The sequence below is a fragment of the Lonchura striata genome, chromosome 2 (assembly GCF_050655825.1).
Source record: "Lonchura striata isolate lonStrDom1 chromosome 2, ASM5065582v1, whole genome shotgun sequence".
NCBI lineage: Eukaryota > Metazoa > Chordata > Aves > Passeriformes > Estrildidae > Lonchura > Lonchura striata.
The window spans coordinates 127893114-127911588 of NC_140704.1; the positions used below are offsets into that span (position 1 = coordinate 127893114).

The 18475-nt window shown below is 37.4% G+C and overlaps 1 long non-coding RNA gene across 1 annotated transcript in view; it reads right to left on the reverse strand.

The window, feature by feature from the left end:
* The window catches only part of LOC110481780 (uncharacterized), a 109351-nt gene that overhangs the window by 53343 nt on the left and 37533 nt on the right, over positions 1 to 18475 (reverse strand). The window contains exons 2-6 of the long non-coding RNA XR_014952958.1: positions 17978 to 18029; positions 17460 to 17623; positions 17222 to 17336; positions 4707 to 4782; positions 2806 to 2882 (exon numbers count right to left, since the gene is read on the reverse strand). This is a non-coding gene — a long non-coding RNA (uncharacterized LOC110481780). The remainder of the gene's footprint in view (positions 1 to 2805; positions 2883 to 4706; positions 4783 to 17221; positions 17337 to 17459; positions 17624 to 17977; positions 18030 to 18475) is intronic.

The following is an 18475-nucleotide window of genomic DNA, read 5'->3' on the forward strand; positions in this document are numbered from 1 at the left end:
CTGAGGAATCTAAAATGTGCCAAACCATTCTACTCTGGACACAACACTTGCTTAAGTGCTTCTAACCCAGGGTCTGAATTTAATGTTCAAAGTGATAACAAGGGACATGAAAACCAATTCCTCGTCACAGCAGAGTAATGTGCTCTTCGTATATGTTCACTACTCAAAACTTATCTGGGAAATTAATTAGATCTTTAATGCTCTGTTTTCTTCACTGCTTTATTTGCAGGTTAAGAAGACTGTAATCATTCACAGGGAAAACTTGGACCCCCCCATAATCAAATTTTGTTACAGACTAGTATTTTTAGGATTATGAAATTATTGGGATGCACTGTGCTGTTTTCAGTGTCATTCTCCTCCTCTCTCCTGCCACTATTGACAGCAACCACATGGAGAGGCTCGTACCACAGTGCAAGATGGTCATCCCATTTCAGATTCCAGGACTTAGAACAGGATCAAAGTTGGGTGTGCATGCACATAGCTGCACAGCTATGAGGGGACTGGGGAGGCACATTCCTATATGTTCCTGTCTACCTGCCCTGTGGGCTATGAGAAAGATTAAGAAACGTTTAAAGAACTGTTTTCCCTTCTGTATTCTTGGGCCTTTCTACTGATTTCTGCAAGATTCTTTGAACTACAATCTAACTCCCCTACTTCTTCAACTGGGTTGTACCTTATGATAGCAAAGTACAACTTACACAGCTTGCTGGTCCTCGAAGAAGAGCAACAGTTTGTACTTTTGCAGGTTTCCACCAGCAGGGGAGAATGAACAGGGAACTATTCCTGTCCTAGTCACAGGGGTAGATACAAACCATCCTGTGTATTTTTCACCCACAGAAATTAATTGTCTGATCACTTTTGTGCTTGTCAGGTTTTAGTTTAGCTGGTATGCACAGGGAAGAAATCTGAATTACAGGATTCCTATTGGCATAGTAATTATTGTCAGACTTCTGTTGTCTCCGAGAGTCTCAGCTGTCTATCGAGTCTCTGCTGAGTCTCTGTCTACTCAATTTCTCAGGCATCTTTTGATTTTTGCAATATACTTAATTCAGAACTATTCCACAGGTGCAATTGCACAGTGTTTGAATATAAAACTGATTAACAAAATGTCATGCAGATACACACTTTCCGAAGTACTGCTACCATGTTCAACTATAAAAAGAAGTTTGATAAACCTTTAGCTTTGTTTCAGTAGTTGCTTTACATCAATTTAAAGCCCACTAAATGCTAAAACCACATCCAAGAATGTACACCATCAATTGATCTAAATTTACTACTTTGATTTTCCTTGCCATCTGTCAAATTATAGACTTTCATTCCATGTATATTGCCAGATAACAGTCAGTAAAAATAAAAAAATTATTTCAGAGCTGACATTGCTACCTCTAAAAGTTGAATAAATCTAAATACAAGTACATTTAAAAAAGGGACGTGAAGGAGCTTTGATTAAACTCAGAAAGAATCTAAGCATTTTCAGGAATGATTGGTAAATGGTATTATTTACATGAATAAGACATGTTCAAAATGCAACAGCAAGAGGATAACAGAAGTCTGAAAGAACCACTGTGGATAAAGTAATTGTACCTGGTAGCACTCCTGATCTGGAGTACTTGCTCCCAGTAGCAGCTGAATATTATCAGTTGTTAGTAGGCATTTTAATTTGTTTTAAATTCCCTGAGATTAACTGGACTAAAATTTAGGAGCTCAACTTACTTTTAAAAGAAAGATTGTTGGTAAGTGTTAGAAGTATAATCTCCTTAATATTAATTCTGATGCAAGAAAAATATGGGATTTATAAATGCACTAAAAGTACTGCATTTTTATAACTTACTACCTTCAGAGTTAGAGATTATGAAAAAATAGATTGAGTGCTCTCTCATATATTTTAGAACAATTTTGTTAAGTAAATTTATGCCAATAAAATTTTATTGTGTGCTTTTTATTATATTTCCCTGTCCTTTTTAAATTTGGAATACAATTTCAATTGATCTTGGTATAATACATTTTTAAATCAAAAGTAGCATAAAGGATCAGAACAATTATCTCCTTTAGCAGGTAACGTATTTGGAAACACATCAATACTGTAGAAAAAATGCATATTATTCTTTCCATCAAACATGAAAAATCTATCAGTTCCTCTAGCTCACTTATGTGCCACAAGAAACAACAATAGACTCTTGGAGTCTGTCAAATCTTAGATTAATAATAAATGAGCACCAAATGATAAACAGAACCTTTCACTGTTCTATTGCTGAAGATTACTGCAGGGTAAATACTAACAGGAAACTGAGCAATGTTAAACATATGGCTTAATGGATACATTATTTACAACATAAAAATAAATCCAGAATTCACACTAAACTAAAAAGAGTATGCAATGAACTAAAAGGCAAAAGTTAAAAAAGAATAATGTGCTTTGAAACACAAATTATATGGAAAATATTGTAAAAGTAACTAATTTTCAATATTTAGTTGCAGAAATGTCCAGAGAATTTGGAGTTGTCTTAGGCTGTACAACTAATGATTTTGATTCTTTGATACTGCTGAGGTACAGCTGTATGATAATTGGGAAGAGAAATGCTATTTGGGAAGCATAGAGGACCTAAAATTTCAGCAGAATTTTGGTGGAGAGAATGAAATTACACACATCAGAATATGTTCAGAAGAGAGTCCTTGCTATCGTCATGCTTACAGAATGACAGACCCCATTAGAATTTATCTTTTAGAAAATGAAGACAAGAAAATATCTTCTGACACCACATTTTAATATAGCCAGCTGGAGGATCATGCATTTAGGAATCTTACCTAAAGAACTCCTGAAAGCAGTAACAATAATAAGCATCTGAGTCCCAATACAAAGTTAGACCAGCCATACCTTCATCCTGTCATAAATAGGAAAGTAAGAAGAAAGAGTTATTTGAGAGATTTTTTTCCTTTGTTTGGCACATAAGTGAAACTACTAGCAATCTAATAGTAGTAACCCCTTGTATTGCCAAAAGTCTGTTGAAAACATGCCTCATCCTGAAAGTAGTTCAGTATCACTGAGTTGCCTGTTTCTTACATGTAAATCAAAATTACTTTTATAAAAAAACATATAGAAAACACTGATCAAAGAGACACCATGCTTAAAAAATAGCTGTGAGTACCTAAATTTCTTTGCCCAGTGCATTAACACCTTTTCTGAGAAATGAATATGTGATTCTAACTAGGAACTGCTCTGCTCATGGGGATTTTGATTCCTCAACCACCACGCTGATGGCACCCTATAGCACTTAGGGTAGGTTGGTATACAATTTGTCCCCCATCCAAAGAGACTGTAGTGGAGGCATTTCATTAAACACAATGTCACTTTAGTCTCTCTCTCTCTCTCTGTGACCATCTTAATGCTCTGATTTCCTATGGGGAGGTTACCTATGATTTTTGATGCCAGAGCGGGACCCCCTGTAAATAGTAAGTGCTATCAGAAACAGATTAGAGCTTGGGAAGAATTGGAAATGTACTCCTGGATTTTGCAGCAATACTAGGCAGAAGATTGTATAAACTGCCAAAAGGATTGCATTCACATTCCTGGACAGTTTCTGCTACTGGAACTTGCATTTATGGCTCTTCCTTAGAGGAAGAAGGAGAGGCAGCAGGGTAAAGTCTGCTACTGATAGATGCAAGATAAGCAAATAATCATCATTCCACAAAAGACTAGACTTGGAAATGAGAGCATTAATTAATCTACTCCTAACTCAGCTATTCCTTCTTAACACCTCTCCTGTACAAATAAAGTCTTTTCCCCATCCAGGACCAATGATTTTGGTTGGACAGGACATTAAAGATCATTTAATTCTAACCCCCCTACTATGGGTAGGGACATCTTCCACTAGACCAGGTTGCTTAGAGGCTCAAGGAAATGAAAGATCCTGGGAAAAGGAGTCACCTCTCTGAGCTTCATGGCAAAATCTTGGTTCTATAGACCAGGATTTTCTTGGGTTTACACGTAAGAAAAGTCTTATTACTCTATTTCAGAGTCCTCACAATGTCACACTGTCATTTTCTGCTATAAAGATGAGAAAAAGCCCATGTAAATGACCTCTGGAAAATAAATATATTAATAGCAACAACTCATCTTCCCTGCAAGAGCCAGGCTTAATTCCAATGTAAGGGACTATGATACAGTTTGATTTCCTAATAGCTCAGAGACCCAAGTAGGAAGAGTATCAAATAGGGATGTGTGTCTTCAGGACTATGTGTTCACCACATTAAAAAAAATTTCTATGAGTAACATTCAAAACAAAAATAACAGATAGCCCTTTTCTGATTGTTTTGCTGCCAAAACCTCAGACTATTTTATGACCAAAATTAATGATGCATGTATCTTTCAATCCAATATCATTCCTTTCTCAAATACAAACATTAACAAACAATCATAACAAGTTCATACAAAATTATTTTTTCAGTATAGAGAAAAGGCAGAGAGAATGGATATCACTAATCCATCACTGTCATTTGTAATCCTTGCACAGTTAGCACTGTGCTTTCAGCCTTTGCATTCAGCTATTCTTCCATGGTTTCTACCATTTTCCCACTCTTTTTCTGCCTGGTCCTTGTGTTGCCACTTACCCCTGGACTATTGCTGGATCATCTGGCTGTACAGAATAAGGTATCAAATTCAACATGTCTAAAACCATAAAAAAAAAGGAGCACCAGGTAGTCCTTACCATTCACCTCTGGCAGGAATTCAAGCTTTGCTTTTTAAAAGCCCTCATCTTCTTAGCCCAGTGGCCACAGAAGGAACTAAAACAGCCAACAGAACACCACGAAATATATATGTGAATTTTCAAATCAGCTTGCTAAAAGGTTAAAACTAAAAATCTCACATGCTTCTCTGCTTGATCACTTTGTACCTTTTTCACTGCTGCACAGATCCAGGGCTTAGGAGAGCAGATAGAACAAAGGGTGAACCACAGCTTTTAATCACCGTATTTTGGGTTTTAATTTTTCTTCTTAATGTAAAGATGGTGATACATTAGGAGGCAGTGACATAATTTAAAAAATCATACCAATTATACCAAGTTTCCATTAGTCCTATACTGAACACTCCCTTCTGCCACTTCTATTAATGCTTATTTCTATAATTCCAGGAAAAAGAATATGAAAAGCTTTGAAAGCAATGGGTTTACACACAGGTACATCTTTCTCAGCATCCAAACAAAAAAAAAGGAAAGAGAAAAAGGCCTAAACTTTGTCACCAAGGGTGCTGCCTCCAAAACCCTTAATAGTCTCAGGGCCCCTCCACTTTCTCTCAGAGTTTTCAAGAGCAGTCTCATCTCAGGGTTATTATTGTGGATTTCACCAGCAAGAATTCACAGTATTCTCAAGAATTACTGCAAAACCTTTTATGTGAAATGCCCAAATGCCTTGCAAAAACGTATTCACTAAATTCCATTGCAGTCAGTGACATTATATTACTGAGAAACAGGCAGATTGAAATAAGGAGAAGGTAAGTGACCTTCCTAAAGTTATAGTAGAAGCCAGAGGCATATTTTACACATCCTTGCTGTTCTCTGATAAGAGCAGTATTTTTCTTACCCCACCTGCAATTTTGGTGCCCAGATTGTTCATGGTTCAATGAACATCCAAATTACCAGAGTACTAAAGAAAAAATGGCCTGAGATACTGTTAAGTCCATCACAGGAAACCTGTTCAGACTAACACCAGTCCAGTCATAAAAAATTGCTCATGACAGCCTGGTACTAGTAGAAAGACTGATATTCAATGCCAGTTATTATTTGGCAGAGGTCTTTAGTTCCATGCTATAATTTTAGGCATTTGCAGAAAGAAAGAGTAAAAACCATCTCTTCTATACATTCTTCAGATCAGCACACTTACAAACGGGTAAAAAAAAAGAAACCAGAGCAAATGCCATGTGTTTTATAAACCTCAAAAGCTTTTTTTTCTACATGCTTTCTGCACACCAAGGCACTCACTAAATCTGGCCCATCAGGAAGAATTCACTTGAGGAACTGTCTCGTTGATTTCTATCAGGAGCCAAGGAAAACAATTTTCTAGAGAAGATGCATGAAAAACCCACACTGGTGTTTCTTACCAATATTTCACTGAGGACAGAGCTGCAGAAAGAGAAACAATGGGAGTCATCCCCTTATACTTACCACCCAGCCAAGAGAGTGGCAGTCTCTCAGCATAATCAGATCATCAGACTGCTCTGCATTGTGGACAGCCCTTGTTTCCTTTATGTGCTTGTTCATTACTTATCTGTGCTGAAAATCAAAGCTTAATGGCTGACACCCATTTTTAATGAATCAGTGTGACAGACAGAAGGGACATGATCATTACTGCCATCCCAATATATGCAAATACTGCTTTTGTTCAACTGCTCTTTCCACATCACTTGATCAAATTGGACATGGTTCTTGTGGATCATACACCCAACCAATTTATAAATATCACCAGTTTCAGACCAAGAGGTTTTCTTAGTATTGTACATAGCCCTTTACTCCCCTTCACTAATAATAATTATCTGCTTTCTTCAAATAAATAATAAATAGAGTGAACTGTGTCTAGTGAGACGCAGTTTTAGAGATGGTAGAACTTGTTTCTGCCTTTGTTCTACTTTTATAAATTATTATGCTGCAGCTACAAGGAGAACATAAGCCATTATGACCTGCAGCATTTCTCCAGGGATACAGTACAAAAGTGGTCTATCAGAAATGCAATCAATTCCAGAGATGACTGCTTGCTTCCTGCACGCTTCCAAGCTGCTGCTTTATAAAACAGTTCCCCATAAAAGGAGCAGGAAATGCATGACATCGTTTAGCAACCAGTCATTAGAACTTAATGGAAGAGGATTAAAATAAAAAAATGCCATGCTTACAGACCTTTCCATACATTACCACAGCCTTTGAGAGGAGGAATTGGTGGCATATTAGGGTTAAGGTAGAGCTTTAACCCTTTCCTCTACCTTCAGAGATGGAAATATCCCAAAATCAAATAAAAATCTTATTAGAAGGATAAGACAAACAAAAATCAAAACTCTGAATGAAAGTGGAGTCAAAGGTTAGATTTCTCCATTTTTACCTAAAAACCCCTGGGGGAAATGGAAATGTGTTTCTTAATCTTGATTTCTGTGACCTGTCTTTCCTCAGGTGCTGTACTATGACATTTCTTGTGTTTTAGCAGTTGTCTCATTTCTAGTTGCCTACATGAAAGTGCATGTTCACTCCCTCTTGCCTATGCTTAAGGTACAGTGAGAGCAAACCAAATGACCTCTGAAATTATATTCCTACTGATTTATTGTGAAGATATGTTTTATACTAAAAGCACCTGGTGCACCGTACCATGTGCATCGATAATAATTCTGGCATAGCTTTTTTCTAGAGCAAAGCAAGTATTTACTACAGCAAAATGCTGCTGCTGAAGACATTCTTATCACAATCAAAAGATCACTTGAAAAGTAGGAATATCTCCATCTCTTGAGGTTCAGTTGTCTCTAAATCACTCCCAGAAGGTTCTACAAATCTTTCTCCCCTCTGCAAGTTTTAAAACTGATGACTGCATGGTGCTGATAACCAATATCTGTATAAATGCTTTTCCCACTATATGTTAAATTATGTCGCTAAAAATAAGCTACAGATCATCTATCTTTAAAAAGCATATTACATATCTCTTAAATGACAAGTCTTTTTGCTGTACTAAGCCAGAAGCCAGAGTAGAGGTAATGTTCTTTTTTTGGCAACTTTTCTGTCTCACACCACACAAGCACTCGGGAGTCAGAGCACTGCCCGGCATGCAGATGACCTGCTGCATGACAGAGCTTGGTGCTCACACCTTGCCATCCCATAGCCTGAGGTCGTTGCCAGCAAAGTGCAGTTACAGGAATTCAAAGTACTCAACTGGTAGGAAACAACATCTTATAGTACTGTGAGAAGTGTTGACTCACAAGGTTTGTCTGACTCACATTAAATATTTACTGTTATTCACTACTTTAATCATTCAGCTGTAATAAAAAGTATTCTCTGGAGCCATGCCACCCCAGGCTGTGATCCAGCCATGCTCCACACCCAAGGTTATGTCAGCAAGCCAGCAAATGCTGTCTCCTGCCATCTCCAAAGCAGTGTGGCAAGGACAGCTGGCTAACACTGGGAACAGCTGCCACTCCATGACCAGATCCTCATCCAGAAGGAGCAGTTGGGAAAAGGTGAGGCTGAAAGCATCGCATGCTGACGGAAACTAAAAAAGCATTCTGGCCATTTCTGACTATTGGATCAAGGAAGATGCCTTCTCCCAAAGCACCAAACTTTAATTTATCACTCTTAAACCGATTGAACTTCATTTGACTCAGAGTTTGACAATCCTCTTGTGGTTTTGGCAAAAGACTATACCACTTGTCTAAGGACAATGTTTCAAATCTCCTAATATTGCAATCAGACATTTCATTCCTCATGTCATCAATGTCAAATATAGTGTTCCTGTTTATTGCTAAAAATTGTCATGTTCAACCCAAAACAAGATTTATTTCATTACTATACAAAAGCATTCATATATATAAGAAAAAAAGCCCTGTTCTTCATTCCAAAAAATGACATAAACATCAAGACTAGGAATTTTGAGATGTCCCTCAGCTATCTCTTTTCCTTTTTCCCAACTGCACATTTAACACACACAGCTTTTTTTTACAGCTGTGAAATTATGCAGTGTTGCAACAATAAAGCTTAAATCAAAATGAACATAAAATATCAATAGGAAATTGTGGCTGCTTCAAATTAATACCCTTTGTTATTGCAGTCATTTGGAGTTCAGGTAGTCTGTGATGCTGAAAATCACCTAAATGACTAATTTAAAACTTAGAAAAACACACCTTAATTTAACATGCACAGGTTTTTAAGCGTTTCTAGTGTGGAAATCACCAGTACCAGCCACAAAGTTAAAATTCAGATCTAACTATCTGAAAGATCATTTTCACAGCACTTCTTATATCTATTTTTTAAAAGTATATAGAAACAAAATATAATACAAGAGAGAACACAACACTACCTCAGAGCAAGGGCTTCCTTTGAACTATGTTGTGCTTTCAGCCATGGTCATGAGGGGCCATGTAGGGAAGAGAAAGAAAAGGGAACATATGGGATCTACCCAGTTTCAGCCACAGAAATTTTCTAATTCTGGCGGCCCAGAACCCTGGTAACTGGTAACCCAGTGAGTAAATGTCAACATATCTCCCAAGCATTTGTCCAGTCTGCTTTCACACCCACCTGAACTTGACCTATATGAAACATCCTTTAACAAGGAGCTCCACAAGTTCACTGCATGCCACACAAAGGACCATATAGTTTCCTTTGTTTTAAACCTGATTCAAATTAATGCAATTAACCTAATCCTATGGGATCTGTATCTGAAAAATATAATGACCAGTTAGTTGATCTCTAGCATTCCTCACCATGCAACTCAGAATTGTGTGGACCTCTCCCATACTTCCAAATCATTTATGTTTCAGGTGGAAGCATTCACCTCAGCTATTCACATTGTACAGTAGATAATAGCAGTGCATTTGTAAAACAAAATTATTGATGTAGAGTCTCCAGGACCCTCAGCAGGCTTTTTTCTTCCAGTTAGTATAAAAATTATCCTGCAGTTTGTGTAGTCATTAGCAGTTGGATTGCACTGGGCCTGTTCCAGAATTGCACTAGGCATGTTCCAGGCTGGTTTTGTTTCCAAATGGAATTCAGTTCAAGTGCTCCAAGACTGTCCTCTGCTTGAGCCAAAGTGCAGTAAGTGAGGATGATTTGAAGATATATTTCAATAAACATGCCTGATCTGAACTAAAACTGGCAGATTTACCTTGGTTTTCCTCACACAGAAGTTGCTCCATAACTGTGAATTGTCCTTGTCACTATGCACTGAACCTTTTCCCCTTTAAGGACATATGTTTTGAAGATGGGAGGACCAGAAGTTCACACAGACATCAAAGAGTGGGAAAACCATTCATATATTTGCTTTCATAATGATGTCTTCTGTTTTCTCCTTTATTCCTTTCCTAATATTTCTATTTGTTTTATTTTCATGCTACTGCTGAGCACTAAGCTGACAATATTATGGTCCTCAAGGTCTCATTCCTGATTGGTAATGGTCTCCCAAAACACAATATTTTACATGTTAAGTCAAAGTTGCATTTCCCTGTATGTATTGCTATACATTTACCCATGTATCTCATTTTTGACACACATGTGAAATCTAAGAATTGATAGAAACACCTTGCATAGCACAAAAGTCAATTATCAGCCCATTATATCCCACAATGTTCTTCTAAGGTATGTAAGCATTATTATGTCCACTTAAATACTGTTATATCAATTTCTCAAGAAATTTCATTTTCCCACTTGGAAAAGAAAATTTAAACAAGGGGAGAGCTTTTCACCAGTGAAGCAATGAATTCCCCCAAAATTTCTCCTTCTTTTAGTAGATTAAAACTTGCCACAACTAGAAAGGAATCCTGGTAAACCATTCTAGTAGAGCTAGTTCCAGCACAGATCTTCCAGTTATTATGCAATTTGGGACCACTAGTATCACCTAAATAACACATTATAACCTTGGGTTATCATGTCAGAAAAGAGCATCTAAAAGTCAATTATGCTTTTGAATTGCCTGGCAGTTTTCACCACTTGCCAGGAGCAACCTTAGGAAGGACATTCAGGTGCTCCAGACAGCAGCATTCTATGGTAATAGCAACTCAAGTTCAAATCAGCACAGCTAAACTCCCTCTTTTTCACACTGAGATATTAAAGGTTTCTAAATTTAATACCAAGCTGCTGAATTTTAAGAATTTTAATGCATAACACCAGATGATAGCTTCTAGTAAGGATTCTTAAAAACAGAAAAAAAAAAAACATTTAAAAAAGAGATGTTGTAGCTCAGATCTAAATTCTGGCAGGACATAACAGACATCTTAGCCAATACATCAGACTTTTTATGGTAATAGCTTAACTAGAAAAGAAAAAAATTCTCACATTTTAATTTCAGGTTTTCAATTATTTGGTCCAAAAGCTTGAATTGTAGCTTTTTTTTCCTATCTTAAAGGAAGACTGAGAGACATGAATGTTCCAGAATCAGAACAGAGACCCTTGAAAAGATGGGTATTAATGTGTATATCACGAGATTAAATATACTTAATACATTCTATTGTATAAAACATATTTATTGTAAAATTTAAATATATTTCATATATATGCATCTTATTGATGCCTTCTGGCTTTAGTGTTGGCATTCCTTCATGTTGCATGTTCTTCATAAAAATGAAAACTGGAGAGCTTTTCGAAAACTAAAGTTTAAGTTCAAAAACTCTGATTTATGTCTTGTAAAGCAACTTTTTGAGGTAAATACCCTCATGCTTGGCTTTTCTCAGGATAAAGACTTTTTAGCCTGTGTGATGAAAGTGATCCGGTGCAGTGTGGATGACAAAGATTAAGGTGTGCAGGTCTAAAGCACTGTGGTTTTAGTTTGTGTTTATTTGAGCTTCCTCCTCTCTGTTCCAGTCAAGTGCCTTTGCTTTCTCAGTTGAAAGGCTTGTACCTTCCTCTGTAATAAAAAGACCCCACACAAAACCAAACTGAACAATCCCTTGGATTGCACAAGGCAGAAACCCTTTGGGCATCAGTGAAATTCTTGAAGGAAGTGAATTACAGGGGAAATCAAAGCAATCTCTCATTGCCTGCTGAGCTCTTCCTGCCCAGTCCTCTCCAGCCTGTGCTCCAGTAGGAGGGGGCTGAGCAGGACCAGCCGAGATCTGTTCAAGTGCTTTGCCCTGTGAACCCCGCAGGTACCTCTCTGCAAGCTGCCAGTGCAGATGAAGTCACAGCAGGATAAAGAGAGCTAAGCCAGCACAGATTATATCTGCACCCATACCAAAATGGGCCAGACACTGTAAAGGCACCTTTGTGTGAGATTCAGAAGTCACCTTCATCAGTAAGGCAATATCAACTATTGTATCCTAAGCCTGCTAGGGTTGTGTCCTTCAAAAATGTGTAAAAAAGTTCTGAAGGTTCAAGTTTGCATCCATACCTGAAGGCTTTTCTTTGAGGGAGTAGTTGTGGGGGTTTCCTTAAAGAAAGATCTTCTCCAGAAACTTTGCCTTGTACAATGATTTCTTCATCTGGAGAAGTGTGTTTCATTATGAATCTCTTTTTTTCACTGAGGAAATGTGATTAATATAACGCTAAGACACCACTAATTCAGAAAGGCTTCTCATCTCATATATTTCTTTTTCTAGTCTGCTGACTGAAGGTATTTTGTAGCCTTAACTTTTATATTAAAGTAGTGGTTAAAACAATTGAAATGAAAATATACTGGCTATTTTATAGTCTGTAGGGATAATATAATCCATTTAGCCTTTCATAAAACCACATACAGAGGATAACAATTTTAGGAAATCTATTAATTAACAAGTATGTCTGTGACTGTACCTAATACCCACGACTACAATATAAATCACTGTATATCCAAACATATAATACTTGGATGAACTCCAGACGTTTTTCCATGGGAAAAACCTATACACTAGAGCGAGTATATGATGAAGAATCTTTTTAAAAGGTCACTGGCATAGAACTAAACCTGTTAAAGGAGGTTTTACTATACTCCATAAGTGTGCTTTGAAGAAGTTTCCATTATATTCAATTACTATTGATTCATTAGGTATATGAACTGTACAGTTCTAATTAAAAACCTTTTTCTTTCCCTCTTTAAAACCAGTGGGGAACCTTAGATAGATTTACTATGACCATATTAAAAAAAAAAAAAAAAAGTGATAAAAACATTAATTAGAAAAATGGTAACCCAAATTTCCTGGCCTTCTTTGCTTTGATGTCTAAGTAACCATAGTCTCCCTGGCTTTCCAGATGAGGCAGCAGATGATACATTTTCCAAAGCTCTTAGATTGCTTTGGAATGTGGATGAAGTCCAACCTTTATCGGTGACCAGACTGTGTAAACCCCAAGAGTGTTTCCTTGTAGAAGGTTCTTTATCCTCTGGCCCTGTCCCAGAGCATTTAAGAATTTAGATAGTCCTCCAGATGTTACAGTATCAGTAAAAGGCTTTGCCAGCTGGACTGAAACAAAAATGCTCCAAACCTTCCCTGGGAGAGTGAAATATGTCTCTCTCTAGGTGGCTTGCTATTTCTTGCTTAAAAGCCTGTCACCTCTGCTTTGATAGCCACTCATAGAAATAATAAATAGCCAGAGATACTTAAAATACCTCTGATTATACCTTCTGATTGCCTTGCAATTAATAGCTAATCTGAGACAGTACGAGTCACCTCATGCTTCCAATGCCTCCCCATGTATTAGTGAGTGGCTAGACTTCCTTAGGACAAAAAAACATCCTAAACATTGCCAGCGCTCACCAAAACAATAAAATACACCCAGGCCTTTATTTATAATATTAGGCAGCTATCAGGTGGGTCTGGACCCCATTTGTGGTAATTCACCAGGCAAGATTGAAACCATAGGGCTGCACTGTTTTAACACAAACTTCTACAACCTCCCTGCTGTTGCACTTCTTGCTGGGATGGAGGCAGATTCAGGCTGGACCAGGGCTGTGGTGGTTAGGGCAGGCACAGCCCATATGCCCCATTCAACCCAGTGTAACTGGCAGCTGGCAAAACATCAGTCCCTGCCCCAGTGGTGCTGCAACAGGGCCAGGCTCCCCGTCCTACAGCCTTGCCCAGCCACAGAAACAGTTTTTTGAAAGAACTGTTTGTATTCAACAGCAACAGGAATTTTGATCACTTACTCAAGATATTTTTATGGAACAGAAAATTCCACCTCTGATCTCCTTTAATCAACCAGCAAAGTCTTACAGTGTGTATATCTGTATACAAATGGTTGTGGTCAGTTGATTTTTCCGTAAGGATTTCCTAGACTCAGTTGATTTTAGATAACAATTTCTAATATAGGTCTTCTGCTCTGCTTAATCTTTTTGAACTTTCCCCCTCTTGTGTGATGGAAACAAGTCCACAAGTAAGGACAAGTATTGTTTTATGCCTGCTACATCCAGTGCTGTAACTGTGACAGGTTGCAGCTTCATCAAATTCCTCCCACAGCAGCTACTTCTGCTCAGCCTCCAGCAGGGATCCAGACCAACCTGCAGGTACCTTCACACATGAATAAACTTCCACCAGAGGCTGCTGCTTTAATGAACTCTATGTGCAATTCAGACAAATTCTGGTCTACCATCATTTTTATCCACTTAAATGTGTTTTAGCCTGTCAAATGAACAGAAAAAGAAGCCATTACTTTTGTAAATGTAACAAGAAAAGTGTCAGTTCCATTATTTACACCTGAGTTGGGCAAGGTAGAGAATAATGTATGGTAGAGACCAATTCAGCATGGAATGGACTAAACAACCCACTGAACTCCATTTCATCAGCAATTTACTGACTTTCATTTCATTTTCCTGCATCAATAAGTTTGGTTATTAAGGCACAGACCCCTGCCATGCCTCTGGAGGGCCTCAACACTGCTTTATACAGCAATTTCACTTCCCCAACACTGAAAGAATCCTATTTTCTTCATGTTGAGGATATGTCCCATCTAAGTTAAAACATCTGTGCCCAATTGTTTAAACATTGTCAAAAACCCCTGCTCCACAGCTCCATCTTCAACTCCCTATGGTCACATAGGGAGGACATGCCTCTCAAAGGAGTTCTAAAGGCCAAGGATATAATTTTCATATAAGTAATTTTCAAAGTCCAAACTTCAATAGGATTTGGCTAAATCACTGCACAATTTTTTGAAAATTCAGTGCTTGTCTTTTTTTGTTACTATATGGAGTTATAGAAAAAGTCTTAAAGCTACATGGTCCAAAGGAGAAATTTAAACTTTCAGAGTTTCATTTCTGTTAATTGCTAAAGCCAAAAGGAAGTCTGTCAAAGGCTAATAATTCCCCAGCATCTTCTGAGACATGAATATACATTATCAAATAAGATTACACATTACATTTGTCCTTTGGAGGGCATTCTATGAATAAGGAGTATGCTGTGGGTAACACTGAGGGTCAGACCTACTCTGGTGTATATTTCCATATTTGCACTTAAGCTAATGAAAATGCATGAGATACACCATTTACAGACATTAATCTTTGTCTTTAAATGTGTATTGTAAGGGCCTGAACTGACCTAAATCTTTTCAAATGGATCTACATGGCTTCTCATAGGTTTCACACATAGCTTACAACTGCTATTTTCTGTTGCCTATATAACTTACTTGTTTGATAAAGAACTAGAGTCACCCAAAGGGAATGGTTGTTGCCCACTGTCCCACAGACTTCACTGGTAGGAATTGTTTCCTTTCTGACTTCTCTTTTCCTAGGTCTAGTGATGTAGGTATATTTAAATAAGGAGTTCTGGAAACCAAACTAGTCAGCTGTATACAAACTAATTAATTTTAGGGGTATTATCAGACTGTCATTCAATTAGAATAAAAAAATGAATTTGAAATAACTATGAATAACTAATAACCAGTCATGTCAGGTTAATTCAAAAGAACTAATATTATCAGCTAATAATCGTAAAAATATTATTAGATCTATAGCATCTTACTAAAGCTTGTACTTAGTCCTTCACTAAAGGTGACTTTTGGCGTGGATTCCCTGAAAGCCTTCCAGGTTGGTGATTTTATTGACATAGTTTTGGAAACCAGAATTGAAAAGACAGTTGGACTTGAAGATCCATGGATGTAAAACATGAAATATGAGATAATTTTTTAAAGAACCAACCAGCTTGGATCAGAGAGATGTAAGTACACTTAAAGTACAAAATCCAAAATATATTGAGAGAATATAATGTAACAAGAAGGGAAATGTCCTTGTTAATGTTTAGGTTGGTAAAAGAAAATATGGGGTTGCCTACCAGGAAAAACAGAAAGACCATAGAACAGAGAACCCCAAAAGCTCTCCACCAAACCTTCAGCCTTAAATCAGAACCCAGTCATCACATGCAGTCATTTGAAACATGGACAAGTGGTGGGAATGCACTTCCAAGAGGGAAATGGAGAATATACTTTGTCTTATCTCTCAGTAATTTGTTTAAACCTGTGAAAAGAAATGTGTGTTTTGAAGTTATTTGAATGTCTAAAGTTGATCTTAAGCATGCACCAGTGGGTTGACAAATGGTATTAAATATGAGATTAGAAGAATTCCTGACCCCAGTCTGAAAGTTTGCAGAAGTCTGAGCTGTTGGGTTGATGTAACAAAATGTGCAAAATTACTCATAAGATTAACTCTCCCCTGTACAGCAGGACAAAGGGGTATAAGGAAGTTGAACTTGTGCATTTCTTCTGGGATTCAGAAAAGGCTGCACTGTCACTTGTGCCTTGAAATGAAACTCCAAACCAGTTATTCACAGAATCAGCAGTCCTATTCTCCCTATCATTGTAATTGTGCACTGTGCTCAGATGCACAGATTTCTCATCAGTATATTATTTCTCAGAATATTTGCCACAAAAAAAGGACAGATTGCTATAAGTGTCACTTATTCTAACAATAAATGCCTCTAATTCTTACATCTCTCAGAATTTCCAGTGTTTGATAGTTTTGACTCTCTCACTTCCCAGTACATTCTAAGCAGGTCTTTCATCAATCCCATTTTCTGCAATCTTTAAAAATCAAATATTGCTAGTGGGGACAATCTTAAAATGCAGAGTGTTTATATAAAAAGCAGTCTTGCATCTATAGGACAGAGATATCCAGGTTCCTTCAGTCATACCCATTTTCATAAAACCTCAAAGAGTGTCCGAAGAAATAATGCAATAAAAAGTTTCCAATAATGCAGGAAACAATTTTCCACCTCTTCTGAGAATCCAATTACTAAACTAGGAAGGGTAAAACAAAGATTTATAGGATTAAAAGATAAGCATCATGCAAAGAAGGAGTGATCAAAAATATGTTTATGTCAGCAGAACAAATTTGCCTTTCATACCCTTCATAATCTAGGGAAAATTAATTCAAAATTCAAATTGGATTATACATAAGTATGGGTATTCATCTGTGTGAGGCCAGCCATGCCTCTCTTGTCTACTCCACATCTGATTTTTCCTCTCTGGGATTCTATTTATTCATTACATGCATTGTCTGAACCATACTTTAAGAACCTTGATAAATGCCAGTGATTGCCATCCAGTTAGTTACCTCTGTGTTGTTTAAGTGTAAAAATGTGCAAACCCCAAACCTTTTGGCTGAGCAGTTGTGTGGCTCCTCAGATTGGCTGGGTATCTTTCAGTAGCATAAAAGGGAAATTTTTTCAGTTTGATGTGCATTTCACTGTGAGCACATGCAAATCTGTCCTAGAAAGCAACAACAAAACAAATGGATGTGGTAGAGTCTTTTCAGTTGGGAGTTTTTTAATTTCTCTTTGGTATAATCTTATCAAAATTATGTCCAGGTCCTGAGAGCAGGTAAAGACTTACTAAAGTCAGAAAGGAGGCAGATCTGAGTGAGTAGAAGTGGTGAGTCTGTTTTCAGTAGCAGAACTAGGCATGGACAGCACTAGAGCAACCTGAATAGACACATCCATCACCTCGGGGAGCTGCCTAAACCTCACCAGCAGCAGCTGAAGCAGTAGTCCACCTGCCTGGTCAAACAATACAAGAGGAAAAACATTTAAACAGTTTGTCTGACATGACACAAGACAACTGATAAACTCAGCAGCTAAAAACATCAGATTTTTCTAATTGACAGATCTCTGTTGCAGCACATCCTTGTGCAAGAACTTGTTTAACAGGGAGAAGTAACTCAGTCCAGAGCTGAAGAACTCTTATCTCTGTCTCAAATACTCAGGAATGCAACTGAAGATTTTAAAGGAACAGCTTTGAAGAATTCTATATTCTTATAAATACTATTTTCAGCTGCCTTTAGCCTTTGACAAAGTGTCAGCTATAGCAAATATACTTCCTTCTTCACTAACCTATCTATACAGAGAGCATACCTGTATAACCATGTCCAGCCTTCCAGTCACCAGCAATTTTTGCTTCCTCAGTCTGTAAGAGAACAATTGCAATAGCAGGAAGTAAATGAGAAAGAACAGTCAAAGAAAAAGTCAAAATGTGTGAAAAGCATGTTAAGCATAACAGTTAAAGACATACTTTGCTCAAATGTATATGAAGAAACTGCTTTGTGATTTCCTAAAGATCTAAAAATCTTTAACTCCACTTTATCCTAGACAGTAGAGTATGAAAATAATGGTTTTTATCTGTGATCCTGCCTTCTCTTTGTCAACTGAAACAAGCTAAGGTTTAATCCCTCTCTTACTCCCTTTCCTCATATGTTGTTTTTTGGGTTGAAATTATGTGAAAACCAACAAAAATATTATTTTTATCTCCCTTTCATTGGAAGTGCCAGCAAATTACTCCATCTTAGTGTCCACAGTCCTGAGCCAGTAAGTAGTAAATCTCCCTTTCTACTGAAATCACATTTTAGTAGAAAC